The sequence below is a fragment of the Marmota flaviventris genome, chromosome 4 (genome assembly GCF_047511675.1).
Source record: "Marmota flaviventris isolate mMarFla1 chromosome 4, mMarFla1.hap1, whole genome shotgun sequence".
Classification (NCBI taxonomy): Eukaryota; Metazoa; Chordata; class Mammalia; order Rodentia; family Sciuridae; genus Marmota; species Marmota flaviventris.
Genome location: NC_092501.1, coordinates 127,498,103 through 127,516,287, shown reverse-complemented (window position 1 = coordinate 127,516,287; position 18,185 = coordinate 127,498,103).

The window sequence follows — 18,185 nt, the reverse complement described above, 5'->3', positions numbered from 1 at the left end:
AAAGTCAATGCATACTTTCCATGGACAGGGCACCATGTGATTTCCAGATCTTCTGCCATAAAGTTTTCTGGCAATAGCCGAATGCTGCATTGGTTGCTAGAAGGCAAACATATGTAATGGATTATGTGTTTCTGCTTGTGTCCTCATTTCTGACCAGTCTCATATTCATTGACAGCAAACCACTGCTAAACAGGCAAATAAGACTCTTGATCATTTCAATCCTTTATATGCATTGGGCTTCTCAACAAACTGTATCCAATTTCAACAACAAAAAAGATCTTATCAAGAAAATATACATATTTACTAAAGATAACTCTGAGACAGAAGATTTTCTGTGGTAACAGGAAGCAGAGCATGTGTTCACGCAAGAATCGATATATTCTACCCACATGAGAGCCCTCAAGATGTAATTTTCTCAGACGTCTATGGAAGCAGATATTCACTTGATTGAGATTCTGTGCCTATTTTATGCATAAACGTTTTTCACATCTACTTATATCTTAACATGTTTATATGAGCACTAGCATCTTGTATATCTTGAAACCTAAGTCCCAGAGGGATCTGCCATGGTGATCTCACATGGTGGGTCACCAGGATCCATTGATGCAGTAAACCAGTCCATGTTTGCACACTACTGGTGAATGGAGCAGAGGGACTGTTTTAATCTGAATTTGAATCAGTCATGCTGATGGGGATGAAGGGTGTTTTCTCTCTTTAATCCTTGATTTCAATCTACTAGTTGTGATTTATTGCAGTGTTTTCAAAATTATGGCTAAACTCGACTTTTCAGAAGTTTTGATGGTTTTATAAGAGTTTACATATATTATTTTAAAATTATATTTGAAAATGTTGAGCCACACAGATATGACATATTTTTAACATGAGAAACTCTAACTTGTCAATAATACAAAGTATTAGTAGATTCTGTGCATGTTCATACTTAAGTCTTAGAATAAATGTTTATATAAATAAGTCTTAGGGAAATAAATGTATATTGTTGAAGCTGCCCAGTTATGACAGCTCATGACAGTAGCACCAAAACAATACATATATGTGAAATTTCTGTGAAAATATCAGATTAGGGAAATTTTAGTGCTTTGTGTAAATTCATGTCTATATCTGTTTACATATTAGTATACATGGAAGCCCATGTTTATATTGCACAGACACCAATAAATTAAATGCTAAGAAATGCTTACATACATCTTCTCAGTGTAGGCCCTGGCTTCTGAATAATCATCAATTGTGAAATAACAGGTGAATATATAGTAGGTTACATCTAGTAAATATTATAGATATATACTATACTATAGATACTTATAGTGCTTTTTGTTTGACTTTTACCTTCACCATGTTCAACTCAATTACATGATTTATATAACTCTTAAATTTTAAATTTAGAATAAAAAGTATTGAATATTTTGAAGTTCCAAGGTAAGCTATTACGTTTTCCACACTTGTGATACTTTTCTGTTTGAATTGCATTTTTCTTATTCCTGTGACCAAAGTGTATAGATATGTATGGAATGTGGATACTACTATGAGAGTATTGGTCACATCTTGATTTCAAAGTTCTGTGTTTGTCAGGGTGTGTCACTATTCTCATTGATCAATGCTTAAAAATGTAAAGTTTGCAAATTTTAAACTTATAACCTTATACAAATTAAATTAACTCTTTTAGTTTACATATTGGCACTTGGAGTAAGACTTCATTTGAAATAGGAATTGTGCTAGTACAAATCTGGAAATTGCTGATTCATGAGGTTACTGGTTTGTACAAATCCATTTTTTAGTCTTGGTGGAATTACACATAGAATTCATATGTTGAAACTTCTAATTGACAACTTTCTTCAGTTCCTACAGTAAAATACTGGGGATCAGAATGATATCCAGCTTGCAGTCATGTAGAACCAAGATAAATGCATACATATAACGGTGCCAGAGAAATACTGATGATGGAGATGAGGCAGAAATTTAGTAGACACTGTTTTCAAATTTACTATCAAAACACAATGTGCTGGGATGTGAGTGACATCTGTAATAGGAGACACAGACAAAACGGAGAAGCTAATAATCTGAAAATGTTTACTCTATGAATCTTGATGATATTTTTTTCAGATTTATTTCCCAGTGGTGTTCCTTAGAAGGACATAAAGCTAATTTCATTCTCGTAACATACCAGCAGATGGGTTGGATATATTAGGCTGCAATTAAACAGTTGCTCCATATAATTCACAAATGCCTGATCATAAAGAATATATTTGATATGGGGTCTGTTTCTGCCAGTCCATGTATCGAATACTTGTCCCTTATATTTTCCAGTGCATGTTCCTAGAAGGAAGTCTTGTGTCATTATCATTGAGATGTCTGGGTCAAAAAGTACAAAAGGCATACACAAAAATCACACCAAAATAGTAAAACAGGACACAGTGTCCCGTCGGAGTCCTGTATGGTTCCCTTCTGAGTCACTAGCAGACTGCTAGGTCCTTGCAGTCTGATATTCCTCAGTAGTAGGCTTGCATCTGATAAAGATCTGCAGATTCTGTTCAGTGACATATGCTCACTTAGAAGTCACTCAGCCAGAGTGCATAGCTCACTATTGGAGGAACAAGTGAGTCACTGAGGCTCATTTCAGTTGAGGGCACATTGTAACACTTAAATGTTTATACCAAGGGTGGTCACTGTAATTCCCTGCAAAACCTCCCTCTTAACCCCCCAAAATCTTGATGTTTTCATGGCCACAGACTGTAGGTTCTAGCTCAGGGAAAAGACGGCTGAATCAATAAGTTAAACATTACAGTATGTAAGAGAGGAGATGAGGAAAGTGAGATCAATGGTATCAGCAAACAATTCAACATCTTGTGAGAATGGCCCAGTTGTTCCATTTTCATCCCATCTCTAACTGGCTTTGTGATTTTTGGACAGTTGCTTAGCCTTAGTTTTTTGATATTCAACAAGGGAATGTATTAATGAATATTAGATATCTCAAAAATCATTGGGGCTAGAGAAATAGACCCTAGGTTAAGTTTTCAAAAAGTCATACTGAACACTGCACTGCAGGAGTGACCTCATGAGGACCCTGTGGCTGCTATCTCTGACTGCCTGTGAGAACCCAGTTTCCAGGAACTTGATCTTCCTGCAACTGTCATTAGCACTTCCAAAAGCTGGACTCTGCTACTGTCACCCAGGCCAGCAGTACAGATGTCCTGAAAAGCCTTCATATTATTCATTTCCAAATTGAAATGTCATGCAGTTACAGCTAATTACAAGGCAGAAACAATACATGGAAAATTATGGAAATGTAAGAATGTGCATGACATGTCGGGCAGCTACATATGACAGATGTCCATGAGCTGCCTGACAAAACTGATGAGAATATTTAGTAAGGTCACTTTGCAAAGCATTCTCCAAAATGCCTGGCACACTCAGGCAACTAATGTGTCATTTTTTCCCCCTCTCATCTCTTGTGAAAACTTAAAAAAAAAATCCCACTGTGCTGAGGTTTAAGAATTCTGTCAAGGATTTTTCCTGTTTTGTAACTGATAATGTGACTCTGAATCTTTGCTTTAAAATGAAAGGAAAAAAATAAAACAAAACATGGCTGCATCTCTTTAAGCTCTTCTGAGATACTTATTTTCACTAAAGAGAGCATCAGCTCAAAAGATTGGACATAGCCGGACAGTGGACTGCATTGGTCTTCCTGGCTGTAGAGAGGCGATCTGCCCTGAATAGAAAGGGGAGAAAGGCTTCTCTGACCCCTCATTCCCAGTGTTTCTGGGAGTGAGGCCAAATGTGAAAGTGAGTGCAACCCAGCCATGTCCTTCCACAAAGTACTGGTTCATGGACATCTCAGTGTTGATCCTTGTGAAAAGTGAACTAGCTCCTATGCATCCTTAGGTATGTCCCCTTAGATATGTCACTTCCCCAGCACTCAGGAAATGGGTGTGGGAGTTAGGGAAGTGAGAACCTGATGTCTCATTATATGTTCCTCCTTCAGGGGTAAGACCCAGGAGGTGCACTCGCTAACCTGGGGTGCAGCCTTGGGAATCAGGACTTAGGTAGGATATTTTAGGGTATTTGCCAAGGGTCAACACAGGCAAGTGATCTTGGTTATGAAGTTAGGAACAGGAGGCCATGCCTAGAAGAGAAGGATCAAATGGATGCAAAAGAGGAATCTAAAGTAAGCTTCGGTGGGATAAAGGAGAGACTGTAAGACAAGTACTTCAAATAGCAATACTGAAGACCAAATGTATTCTGTCTTGTGCTGTATAGGTAGACAGGGCAGCTTATACAAATAATTTTCTATTTCTATAGTGGTCTGCACTTCATGAAATAATTTCACATATTGTCTATTTTAATAATGAATTCATAATGTGAATGGTGTTTTTCCAGTTTTACAGACATCAAAAGGATGGTAAATAGATTTGACCTAATCATAAGGCTACTCACAACTCAGAGCTTAAGTCAGATGCTCTTTCACTACTTATCCTCTTCTTATCATGGCTCAGAGTTTTGTGAAATATTTAAGTAAATATTATAGACAGAAATACAAGAAGACAAAGGAATTTGAGGAGCTTGACCCCATTTTTGACATATGGGCTTACAGGAGAAGGTTTTAAATTTAATTTCCTGGCTATTTTCTCTAACTTTCTAATTGCAAACTTCAGAATGACCTGTAGTGTAACTAAGTGAGGTTTGGGATGTCCTGTCTTGGATTTGGTTGAGTTTTTTCAATTCTATACCATCTTCAGGTGCTTGCTAATTGTGAGAAAGGTTTGAGTTCTTGCACATTCAGCATAAACAAGTTTGTTCATCCCAGGCAAACCAGCTGTCGAACTGAAAGCAAATGATGATAAGCCTTGAGAGAAAATGTTCAGCCGTGGTTGTCTTAAAGTCACACAGAAAATTAGAAATTAACTCGTAGAGGTCTGTGATGGTCTTGGTGCTATTTCATAGTGGTACTTGATATGCCTTACACAAGACATGCTCTCCGATGAGCAAAACTACATTCTTCTCACTGAATGTCTCATTCTTCCTTGAATCCAAAAACTTAATGTTCCCCATGACAGCAACTCCTGCTTCCAACAGTTGCATACAAATTGTTCTTTAGAGCATTCACTATTATTCCATTGGCATTATTGATCAATGCTCCCAAAGTATAAAAAAAAAATTAACAATGGACACAATATGGCCCATCCAGTTCTAAATTAATTCTGACTTGAAATGTTACATTCTTCACTAGATCTATTTCATTTGAATGATCTGTTCTTATTGATCTGAAATTTATAGATTTATATAAATGAATTATCCATCATCTGAGGTGAGTATCAGAATTTTTTTGGAGATTTTTTCCCCCCAAAATATGCCTGTTGAGTCTCCCTGACAAACTGACAAATCAGACTATCAAGGATTAAAGCTGAGCATATGTGTTTTGGAGCATCATCTCAAATGACTCAGGTACAAAACTCAGATTAATAATGATTCCCCTAAACTTTCTACATTTATTTAAAGCCTAAATATAGAACAAGCAAAACTTATGGGTTGTTATTAATATGCATTTATCCACTGTCCCTTTTAACTTTCTCCCAACCAAAGTGAAAGATTTATCAGTTTCCACTGACACTTTTCTTTACTCTTAGGTGATCTATGGTTATTTTAAGGAAGAAACACAGCTTCAATTAATAACTAGTATGAATGTCCAGACATAACTTAGTGTTAGGCCTCTTTCCTTCACTAGTCTGGACCGTCTTCTAGTTGTGAGCCTTTAGGTAGGGAAAGTACCTACCTAAATCACCTCCAGTACTACTATCATCTCTCAATCTGTTTACCCTGTGTGCTTGCTTTTGTTTTGGTCTTCTCCAAGGTCTAAACCCAAGAAGGGAGTAGAGATGAATAAACAAGGCAGCTCTTACCTGGCAGGACGATTCTGCTTATGACAGCTGGGACTTGTTGATGACTGAGTCTTACCCTTTGTCAATGTGAGATTTTCATATTTTCTGCAGCCCCAGGACCAGAGCAGATATTTCTCTACTCTGGGTAGTCACTGATGCCCTACTCTTAACCTTGCACATTCAGCATAAACTAATGGCCTCTTTTTGCTAAGAATTTCTCTATCACTATGTGGGTTTTTGAGTAGAGCTCAAGACATGGGACTCCCACAGCACCTACAACTGACCAAGAAAAACCCCACAGGTCAATTGTTCAGTGGGTTTCAGGCACCAAAGACTCTTCTGGCTCTGCCTTCCAGGCTGCCCCAGTTTCTAGATTTTCCTGGACAGAGCAGTGTGGAAGCTGTCTGGGAGGTCCATCAGAGCCCTCCTCTTTAGGTTTAGAAGGAAGCACTACCACCTCAGAAAGCACAGTGAGACTCACAACTTGACAACAGCTGTCTCCAAGGAAATCTTTTCACCAAACTCCTGTCCATCCTCTTTGAAGGCTCACTATACCTGATCAGGCCGAGGAACTGAAAGCCATGGAGAAGGTTCTGTAGGCATGTGGAGTGAGGGAATAAATCCCATTCACTTGTGTCCTGATACCTGACAGGCATATCAGTGAAAGCTGATGCAAAATCCCATTCAATCCTTTTGTACAGATAATAGCAAGAATTGTATGAGTTCACACAGGCCATGAAACCATCAGGTGGGTGATGTTAAAGGGTTGGATTTCCCCCTTCAAAGGAGGAGGGTGGGTGGCAAAAACTCAACACAATAAGGTAGTTTCATTTTTTTTTTGTTTATGAAATTTCCAGATAAATTCAGTATATCATCCTTTATCCCATGGTGGCTGAGGGTGAATATGCTGCTTTTTCATTTACTGCTTCCTTAAAATAACAGTAAACTGGTATTTTTAGGTAGCTCTAGGCCAAGGATGGAGCCAATCTAAAGTACTTAAATGTGTAGTATATCATTCTCAGTTTGGGAGGTCTGTAAATGAAAGCTTCCTGAAATCCATTCATCTTCTGAAGTTATACATGATCTTGCTCTATGGCTTCAATCTTGGCAGTGACTTCAAAACATAATAATTGAAGATCAGAGCATCTTATCTTAAATAATTACATGTTTAATATAAGAGTCCAGTTCAGGTCAAACCCAAACCATTTGTTTCTTTATATGAATACATGAATCTGTGACTTCCTTCTAGGCATCCTGACTCTACTGCAAATATTTGCATGCATAAAAACCCATTCACTCCCCTATGAATAGGCAACAATTGTCAGCAGAGTCTGTCTAAATTCACAGACAGATGCACATTTTTCCTCCCTTAAAATCTCTCCAGAGGCGGTAAAACTCTGGCTCAAACTACACAATATACATTATTTAGCAAAATATTAACTTCCTAGTCTAATCCATGAACATTAGATTAATGTTGTGTTCCCCTTCAGGGATTGTTTGTTATTGGGCACCTTTTATAACTTTTTTTTTTTTTTAATTACAAGGCTCGCAGATTATTTTGCTAGGTGAAATGGACAGTCAGCCTTAAATGTTAATTAAAGTTTGGTTTTGGATACAGAAAATAGCTGGCAGTTTTAAATTGGCAGATTTTTTTGTTTAGGCCTCTTGAAGAAAAAGCATAATTCTTTACTGCAAAACTGATGAGAAGTGTTGGTATTTTCCTGTCCCATTTTGACCTCCCAACATTTTTCTGGACACTTGGCATCAAGGCCTAGGGTCAAGTTGTAAACCTCTTTAAACAACAAAAACAATTCCTGTCTTTTAAAGCAGAAGAACTATAGGACTACTTGTAGAAAAATCACTCCAATAGCCACTGGATGGAAGAATTGGGGTGTTATGTTTTACATATTAGGTGTTCCCCAAAAGCTGATGTTTGAGACAATGCAAGGTTTAGAGGTGAAATTATTGGGATATGTGAACCCTAATTCAAGTTAATATGTTGGTGGGTCATTGGAGGGTATGGCTTATGGGTATATATTTTGTCCCTGGAGAAAGGAGTCTCTCTCTCTATCTCTCTGCTTCCTGGTGCCATGTTCTCAGCTGCTTTCCTCTGCCCCACACCTCTGCCATGATGTTCTTGCCTCATGTTAGGCCCCAAGGAATGGAGCTGACTGTCTATGGACTGAGACCTCTGAAACCTTGAGCCTCAAATAAAGTTTTCATCCTGTAATTGTTCTTGTAAGGTTTTTTTGTTCATAGCAGTGAAAAAGCTGATTAAAACCTTGAGCATCATTGGAAAATTTCTATTAAGAGGTTTCCATTCACACAAGAAAATATCTGCGTATAATTTACAGATTAAACTGAAATTAAAGTGACATGACTAAAACGACAGGGATTGTGAGAAATTCAACATGTCCATCTCTTTTGTTATGTGAAATCCAGACCCAGGTAGTCCCGTTTTGGAAGATAGCTTATCTAAATTAAGATTCTTTTTGAAACCATAGAAAGACTCTAGTACTCTTCAGGTTGTGCAAAATTGGGTTTTACCTGTGGGCTTACTTTTTTCAGAAGAGGCAACTCACTGAAAAAATCATATATGGTGTAATTACAGGATTATTTCATGACTAAACTAATGGGATCCTAAATTATGTAGAAGAAAAGCTTTGCTCCTCCAATGTACTTTGGAAGCTTAGATGCAAGCTCATTCTGGGATGAAGAGATGTTGACTGTACATTCTCCAGAAAACATTTAAAAGCATAGAAACTTAAAGGCAAATAAAAACTTTTCTACTGAGGGATGTGAATATATAATAAATTAAGCTAGCAGTAGTGTTTTTTTTCTCCCTCAATTTCTCTATAGAATTTGTCCAGTAGAATTTTCAACTGATCTTAAATGGAAAAAATAATAGATTGCTTATGCATTTAAATAACCCTGCTTTATTTCTTTTATTCAACTTGAAGAGTATTTAAGCAATTTTTTTTCTACAACAGAACTGCTTACTGCTATAATGTAGAAACCTTGGGAAAGCTGACATAGAAAACAGTCCTTACACAATTCTGGCTCTGGGCTTTGCTCCTGTTATTCTGCTTTAGGGCAGAAAACATTCTGAGATTGATCTGAAATGATTTAATTTGGCACCATCAGATGCTCTTATGATGCAGGGAATCAATTATTTTTGTTTTCAATCACAATGTCAAAATATATTTAGGCCTCTTATATGGTATAGCTAATGTACTTACACTGTACTTTTAGTTAATGTCTGAGAAAAAAGGTTTGAATATATGGTAAAGCTGCATTTAAAATGTAGTCTAATCTAACTTTAATGATTCACCATATTAAATAGTTGCTTTAGTGAATTTTGTTACTAATTAATATTTACTTTCTCATAAATCAGTAATACAGAATACAGGTACACAGCAACCCAGTTTTGTTTTTTAATATGGCAGTTTTTTCTTTCTTCACTAACCCACCCACACATGTAAAAGTTTATTGCAGCTGAGTATTACCATTATATAATACTGTCACATTAAAAATGCCCACATTTATTCCTACTCCAAACATTTTAAAATGTACATGTAATCAAGTTATATTGAGTCACCCTTATCTTCTTTTAAAAATCATTTTAAGTTAGTGGGGTAGTTAGCATATCAGAGTTTCATAAGCTTACTCTTAAGGTCAATGCAGTCAACTTTTAACCTTATTTTACTTCAATTTAGTAATGTTTAATCTCTTTTCACTTTGCAAAAGTTATGTTTATACAGAAAAAAAAATAAAAACTTCCAAAGGCACTTTTCTTGAAGATTGAGAGTCACATCCACAACTGCTTCCTCAGCTAATGCTACTAGCTCATGCTCTTCAAAAAAGAAAGTGCTTCTAACCCTTGCATCTTGCTCGGTTAGCAGACTCAGTTTTTTTTTTTTTTTTGTCTATTCCACTTTTGTTTGTTCCTCATATTTACTTTGCTATGCAATTGGTAATTGAACTTTCTTTTCTCGATTGAGACAGCAGTAAGTCAGTGTGTTATACTTTGGATACATTACAGACAGCATTGCTAGCAGCCATTTTAAGAACAAAATTGAGTGATTTCTTGTTAAGGTGCATAAGGCTACATGTTGATTCAGGGGTGCTCTCGTGAACTGTGTTTTTTATGAGAAAGGCACTTTCTTTATAGCCCCTAGTGCAAGTACATTTTGTTTGTCCAGTTGTTTGGTTTTATTTTCATTTGTATCAGAAAGCCGTTCAGCAAACCTCTTTTACTTTCTGAAGGCTCAGGTCAAAGAAGAAGCTTTTCTTAAGTAGAGAATTGACTATTTGTGTTGATCTACAAGTAGAATTCGCTAATTGTCATCTCTGGTATTAAAGATCTAACTTGACTTCTGATTGGATATTAGCCACCTTAACCAGGGGAAACTCAGCCACTGTTTGCCTGCATCCTAACTCCATGCAATCCCGCCTTAGGCAGTTTGCTTTCCTTTTTCTCTTAATTCTTACTGATTTTTCCCCCCTAGTGGGAACTATGTCAGAGTTTTCTGATCTGAGATCAATGCAGCTTTAATTTTGACATCTTATTGTTGCTCATGCTTCAGGATGTTTCATTTGATGCTTCCTGCCCCTAAATACCCACCTGACTTATCACTTTAGTTCTTTTTCTTAGTCCTTAGTTCCTGAGCACTGCAAGTTTAGTCTCACCTCCTTCCTGCTTCCCACAGGAAAGTAAGTTCTCAGAGTTAACTGAGCTGTGCCAACCCTTCTTCTTGCGCTCTTTTGTACATTCTGCTAATGAAATCCTAGCAAGGAGCATGTTGGGATAAAAATTGGCTTCATTTGAAAAGTAAAGCTAATTGTCTTACTGATGCTTAGACAGGGACTGCAAAGGAAAACCAAGAATGCAGAGCTATATGCCCACAGATGGGAGAGGTAAAACTGGATTATATTTCATGCCACATACTGAGGTGGGGATGTCTAGGAGAGGAGTGGGATTGGAGAGAGAAATAGGGGTTTATTTTGAATGTGTTATGCCATTTAGATTTCTAAGGGAAATGAGCTATTAAGTGCAGAGTAAGATATACTTGTGGAAGCTGTAAATTCATAAGTGAGAGTAAATGCTTAAATTCATGGACCTGGATAAGGTGAATGATAGACCAGAGAAGAAAGAAAATGGACATGGATGGAATTTCACATTTTTGCAGCTTAGTGCTGAGGGCCGCAGTAGTCACAGCAGCAAAGGCATAGGGAGGCTACAATTCCAGCCTGTTGGGGCATCTATTGTGAACCAGGGATAGCAAAGGAAAGCAAGATGAAATTGACCCAGAGGTGGAGCTTTCTCTAAAGTAACTGGTAACTGTGTGAAGACTGAGCTAACTTACATCTAGTATATGAAGCACTGTCCTTAATTGTGGGAATGAATGGAACTCTAGTTCTGACTGTCAGCCAATATAATGCTAAAAAGAAGGTGCTAATAATTTATAACATGGTGTTGCAAGTCCATAACTCCCCTGAATGCACTTAGTACCATCTTTTTTTGCATTGTTCATTGAAAATGTATTGTTCTGTTGTTTGTGATTTAATTGGCTATAAAGCTTGAATTTATCCACATAGCCTGTGGGATATAAAACTTGTGTCCAGGTTTCTCTGAGATCAAGATATTTTTAAAGAGTTGTGGTTAATCCAAATATAAACTACAGTTCATGCTATTGGGATTCGATCCTGGGAATTCCATCTCTTTGATGTTTCCCTGCCCTTCCTCTTTTCTGTTGTACCATATTTTTGCTTTTATCAAACCCATAATACCCTGTTGAATTTTCTAAGACCTGTCTATTGTCCAACTTACTTGTGGACTTGTAGGAACAAATGTTATAGGTGGGACCCAGCAGCAAGAGATCCCAAGCAATCTCAATGGTAGAAATGAGTCAGGCTTCAAGGTTCATTAAAACCTTTCAGAAATCATTCATATTATCACCTTAGTTATCTCCTGAGTATTGGGGAGTGGCTTCCCCTTAGCATGGGGAAGAACAGGGAATGGCATCTTTTTATTCCAATGCATAGTGTGGCCCTTGACACATGGTAGACACTCGAAGAGATATATTTTAAGTAAGAATGAATCAAGAAGTAAACAAAGGAAGAGAGATATTCATACAGGCTGATTTCCCTGTGGGTGTACAACCCCAAAGAGCAATTTGAATAATACCAATTTGATTTCTCCAACAGACCTTAAATGTCTTGTTTCAGGGCCTGTTTACTTGTTTTTTCCTCTTATGATCTCCCACATATCCTGTATGTTCACTCCCTCATTCTAATCACTGCTCAAATCGGTGAGATCTGTGCTGACCACCCTATCTGGAATAATCTACCCCTATCCCATCACTCTTTGTATTTTGTGCTGCCTCTATATTCTTCATAGAGCATCTCACTACCTGATTTTATATTACATGTACATCTGATTTTATGTTAAAGATGACCATACTTGAATGTATTATTTGAGTAGGTATGTGTTATCTTGTTTATTTCCCTGGCCCCAATGTTTGGACCAGTTTCTGGTATATACTAGATGCTCAGGAAATGTTTGCTGATTACATAAACTCTCATGTCCAGATTTTTAGTTTTAGCCATATGGTTGGTTGGGTATTAATGTCATCAGCCTTGCTAGTTTGCCTAAGGCTAAGGTAGCTTCTAGGATGCAGGACTTTCAGTATTAAGACTGGGATGAGTTGTTTATCCTCGTGAACTTCCACTTTGGCTTCTTTTCTTATGTGTCCATCATACATTTATTTGGTGCTAACCATACCAAGTGTTGGTTTGATTATTGGGAATGTAGCCATGAACAGGTCACACCAGGCGTATGCTGGCATGAAGATTATATTCTATAAGAGAAGCTTTAGCTTGGACTAGTAGCCCATGGATATTGAGGTTCAACCTAGATAGTATGATGAATGTTAGGCTCTACTGCATAAGGGATATGAAACTGCTGATCACTGGTTGGCAAGTGTTGCTCAGAAGGACATGAGTGAGGTTGAGACTGTGCTGCAGGAGATGGCCCAGTGACTTCCACCAAGAAGAACTCTACTGTCCTGGATTCTGGCTAATACCTCCCTTCATTGCTAAAACATATAAAAATCCATATAAATCTCAACTTATAAGTACTTTATCCAATTTCCCCAGTTAACATTATTAATGTTTAAACCTCTAGTGATTGGAAGCATTAGCAGAGCAAATGCCTCAGGCAAAGCTGGAGAAGGCAAAGTTCTTGCAACCTTTGTCCCCTGGCTTTATATTGCAGTGTCCCTTAGGTCAAATTTATCAGATTTGAGACTTGCCTTTTGCTTTCTAAAATTCTTCCCTACTGAGGATCAGCCCTTTGTCTTATTCCTTTATGCGCAGAGAAAATACATTCTTAATAAATTATTACAAATATAATGTGTGCTAGATTATCAACCATCAGATAATTTATGTGCATTTTACGAGTAGTTTCCTGAAGATATTCTGGTGAATCTGGTAGCTGCTGCCCATAATTTTATGGATTATGTCCACCTTCATGCCTACCATGGAGAAGATTAACTCTTCTCATAGATAAAGGATAAGCTTTGACCAGCTCCAAGAGCTTTCAAATGCATTTAAGTTCTCCATTTCACTTCTCCCTCATCCCCATGGTTCTCCCTTGGCTGAGCTCCATTTCTGTCTTGAGGCCAGTGGGTCCACGATAAACTTCTGGTTTCATAAACTGTATGTCATAGACACGCCAAATTTCAGAACTCAGCTTCCCTTGTCTCTTCAGCAATTCCCACATACAGCAGGGATGAGGATAAGGATGGCATTTGAAGAACACTTGGCTCAGTGCATGCCTTGTTCCACTCTCTCAGCATCCCTGTCAAGCAGTTTAATTATGCAAATGAGCACTCCTTAGCAGAGGGGCTGGGGGAGGCGTGGAGAGAGGAACAGTGCAGAGAAGTGCTAGACAGGAATTAGGCCAAGAATATCCACACTTCCTATATTGAGAAAGTTCCCAGGGATTTTTTTTTTCTTTCCCGCCAACATGAAAAATAATTTGAAAGTCTGCTCTTTTAACTTCTTTTACATTTTTTTCTTCTGTCCTACTTCCTGTCCTTAAAAAAAAAAAAAAAGAAAAAAAAAGTTTTTTTAAAATGCCAGTTTGGGTTTAGATTTTTTAGTGTCTCTGTCGTCTTTTAAGAGATTCTCATGGTAAATTCACAGTGGTGTTGCTTACATTGAGGTAAGAAAGTCTTCCTTGGTACCATCTTAGGGCCATCAGGTTCTGATTTAAAGACAAAAATCTATCTAATGGTGATGTTGGTGGAGATAGCTGTACCCTCCAAATGTGTCTTGTGCTCTAAGGCCTAATGACCCAGCAGTCATGGTGCACGATTGGATATAGCTGATCAGAAGAGATGGAGACTCATAGAACAAAAGCTAATGAGGGTAATGTTTGTGCAGTCCGTATCCAGCTGTGTCTTGGACAGTAATATAAATCTTTGACTTTATTTCCATGTTTATGGATTGAGTAATTAGAATTTCTCAAAAATCTTTTTAGGGTTCAACTAAAACTGAAATACAGTATAACTACATTAGCTTTTCATTGCTGTGATCAAAATACCTGCCATAAACTACCTAAAGGAGGACAGATTTATCTGGGCTCACAATTTTAGAGGTTTCAGCCCACGGTCGGCAGGCTCATTGCTTTGGACCCGAGATGAGGCAGAGCACCAGGGCAGAAGAGTGTGATGTAGGAAAGTGCTCACCTCATGGTAATCAGGAAGTAGAGGAAAAGAGAGGAAGGGGCAGAAACAAGATCTACCCTTTCAGGGCACATCCCCGGTGACCTACTTTTTCCAACTAGCTCCTGCTACTCACAGCTTCCACAGCCTCCCAGTAATTCTTTCAAATATGAGTCACCCCATGGATTAATTTATTGATGAGAAAAGAGTCCTCATAATCCAACAAGTTCCCCAAATACTCACTTTTGAACTTGGCTGCATTGAGGAATAATCCTTCTACATATGAAACTTTTGGGGGACATTTCAGAGCCAAATCATAACAATGATAATCACAAAGTTTCAAAGCTCAAAGTCATATAAATTCTCAGAGACTATTTTCTCATATATAATTAAAATGTTTCTGACAAATATTAAACAGAATCTGTTTGCTTAAAACTATGGTAAGTACTAGATGTCTGAGAATGAGTAAAATAGGTACAACCAATCCCTACCCTAATGAAGTAGGATATTAGTGGAGGAGAGTCACATAGCCCACATATGATTATATTTGTAGAGGCTATAAAGTGTGCTATTTTCTGAATAAGGCTTATGGCCCCAAGGGTGCATTCTGATTGAAGGGTATTGGGAAAGACTATGAGAGGTGGGACCTAAAGGGAGATACTTAGATCAATGGGGATGTGAGATATTTCTCCTGAAACCCCTTTGTTAGTTCTTGAGAGAAGGTGGTTATAAAAGGAGCGATTCTAGCCTCATCCATTCTCATTCTTTCTGTTCTTGGTTGAGTTGTGACTGCTCACAACTTACATGTACTCCTGCCATGAATTGCCTATTTCCATTGTCCTTAGTAGTGTTCTACCTTAATATGGATGGCGTTGCTGCTGGATTCATCATGAAGCTCTGTGGTGGGTGGGAAGGAGGAGAGTGGTGGGGTAAGTCAAAGTGAATTCCCAAGAAGGATTTAACTCTCCTCGTGAAAGAATCTGCCGATGTCCTATAAATAGGAGACAAAAATGAAACAAAAAACTGAGGGTGGTGATTTTACTATTAGGCAACGTAAAACTCAGGTTTAAAAATGTCTTGGCTTTTCATGTTGTGACCAGAATACCTGACCAGAACAACTTAGAGGAAGAACTATTTTGGGGTTCATAGTTTCAGATGTTCAGTCCATGGTCAGCTGACTCCATTGCTCTGGGCCCAAGATGAGGCAGAGGTCATAGGTGAAGGGCCTGGCAGAGGAAAGTTGCTCAGCCCATGGTGGCAGAGAAGCAGAGAGCAAGGAGCCAGGAGAAAATAAAAAAACACCAGGCATGTCCCCATTGACTTACTTCCTCTAGTCATGTCCCACCTGCCTGTAGTTATCACCTAATAGTCCATTCAAGTTATTCATCCATCAAGTGGAATAATCCATTGATTAGGTCACAGCTGTCATAATTTGAACATTTCACCTCAGCACATTTCTGCATTGCCTAACATGAGATTTTGTAGGATACCACAGATACAAACCATAACAAAAAATCATTAAATAAAATGTATAGGAGTGATTTCAAATACTGAAGTCTAAGGAGCAATTATCCTGCGTTTATAAAGCAGAATGTGGTGTAAAAGTTTTAGTGTAATTTGTAATTGGTAATAGTACAAGAATGCTTTAATTCACTGCTGTAAGTGAACTTTGTTCACTGAAAATATCAAACACATATTTCTAAGTATAAATGAAAAATTAATCAAAATTAAATATTAGGTCAAAAATAAGGCTCAAAAATTCTAAAAGCAGAGAGTATATAGATAATATTCTCTAATCCCACTGTAATAAAACTCAGAAATTTATAATAATTTCCTTCCATCAGGAAATTAAAAAATAATAAAATCTTTCCATCTGCAAATTTAAAGATTCTGTTAAAAAGTCTAGGCAAGAAGCCAGGCATGGTGGTACATGCCTGTAATCCCAGCAACTTTGGAGGCTGAGGCAAGAGGATCACAAGTTCAAAGCCAGCCTCAGCAATGACAGTGAGGTGCTAAGCAACTCAGTGAGACACTGTCTCTAAATAAAATATACAATAGGGATGTGGCTCAATGGTTGAGTGCCACACCCCTCCCCCCCAAAAAAAGTCTAGGAAAGAACTATAACATTTTTTAAAAATCCATTGTTGATGACATTGTTCATATCACATTTGTGGCCTGGGCCTCCTCTACCCTATCACATTACCTGGGAAGCCGCAGAACAGACCTATTTGTTTACTCCTTTTCTTCCCATTCTTTCCCAAGGAAATTAACATTAAGGAAATTAACATTAAGGTCCTGCTCAACCACTAGGGCCTTGCCCCAGGGCAGCTTCTTCTGAGCCAGTCTGAAGGAAGGAAGGACTCTACCTTGCCTTCTCTCTGCCTCCAGTATCCTAGCCCATCACAGCTTGGTAGGGAGAAGGGCTCTAACCTCCACTGAGCTGCACCAGATACTATGCTCTAGTGGTTTTTTTTTGTTGTTGTTCCTTTGTTTTGTTTTTTTGTTTTAATATATGACAGTGGAATTGCATTACAATTCTTATTACACATATAAAGACACAGCTAATGCAGCACTTAGAGGAAAATTTATAGCCTTATGTATGTTACATAAATATAATAAATGTAAATTATATACACATGAACAATTTACCTATAAAATATTTACCATTAAACATTTACTCAAAAAACTAGAAAACAATAACAAAATAATCTGAGAGACAAATAACAAAATTAATAAAGACAAAAGCAAACAAAGAATGAATAGAAAAAAATATTAGAATTCAACCAAAAGCTATATACTGGAAGAAAAAGAAAAACCTAACTCAAGAATATATCTGGCTGTACATTACTATCATCTGAAGAAATTTTTAAAATAAATTGTTTAAAATATAGGTGTTTGATCTCTACTCCAGAAATTCTAACTTGACTATGGTACAAGGCAGGATCCAGGTATTGAAAAATATATAACTGTCTCTCCCAGATGATTTTCATGTGCAACCTGGGATGAGAACCAATGAAATAAAACAATTTGAAAAATACATCCAGCTTGCAAATACTTAAAATAAGAAATATTGGTAGAAAATAACCAAAGAAAATTAACACTTTATTGTTGTTTCTAAAACAGATGGGGGTCTGTCCAATTCATTTTTTGAAGCTAGTATAAACTTGACTCTAGTAACCATGAAGGATGGTGTGCACATGTGCGTGCGTGCGTGCATGCACATGTGTGATATGTATACACAACCACGGGCCTAGAACATAGGTTTCAAAGTAAAGTATAAAATTTTATGTAACTGAATCTATGGCCAATTTAAAGAAATAAATCCTCATTTAGATGGTTTTATCCTCGGAATCTAAGCCCAGTTCAACAGTGGAAAATTCTATCAAATCAATCACATAAGCAGATCAAAAAGGAATCAGTGTGTCCTTGTCTAAAAAATTATAGCAAAATCATTTGATAAATTTCAATATCTATAATCATAATAAAAATAGAATTTTCTGAAGTTGAAAAAGTTTTCACACCTCCATTTTCTCTCACATTCATTTCTTTTGTTAGCATTCCTTCT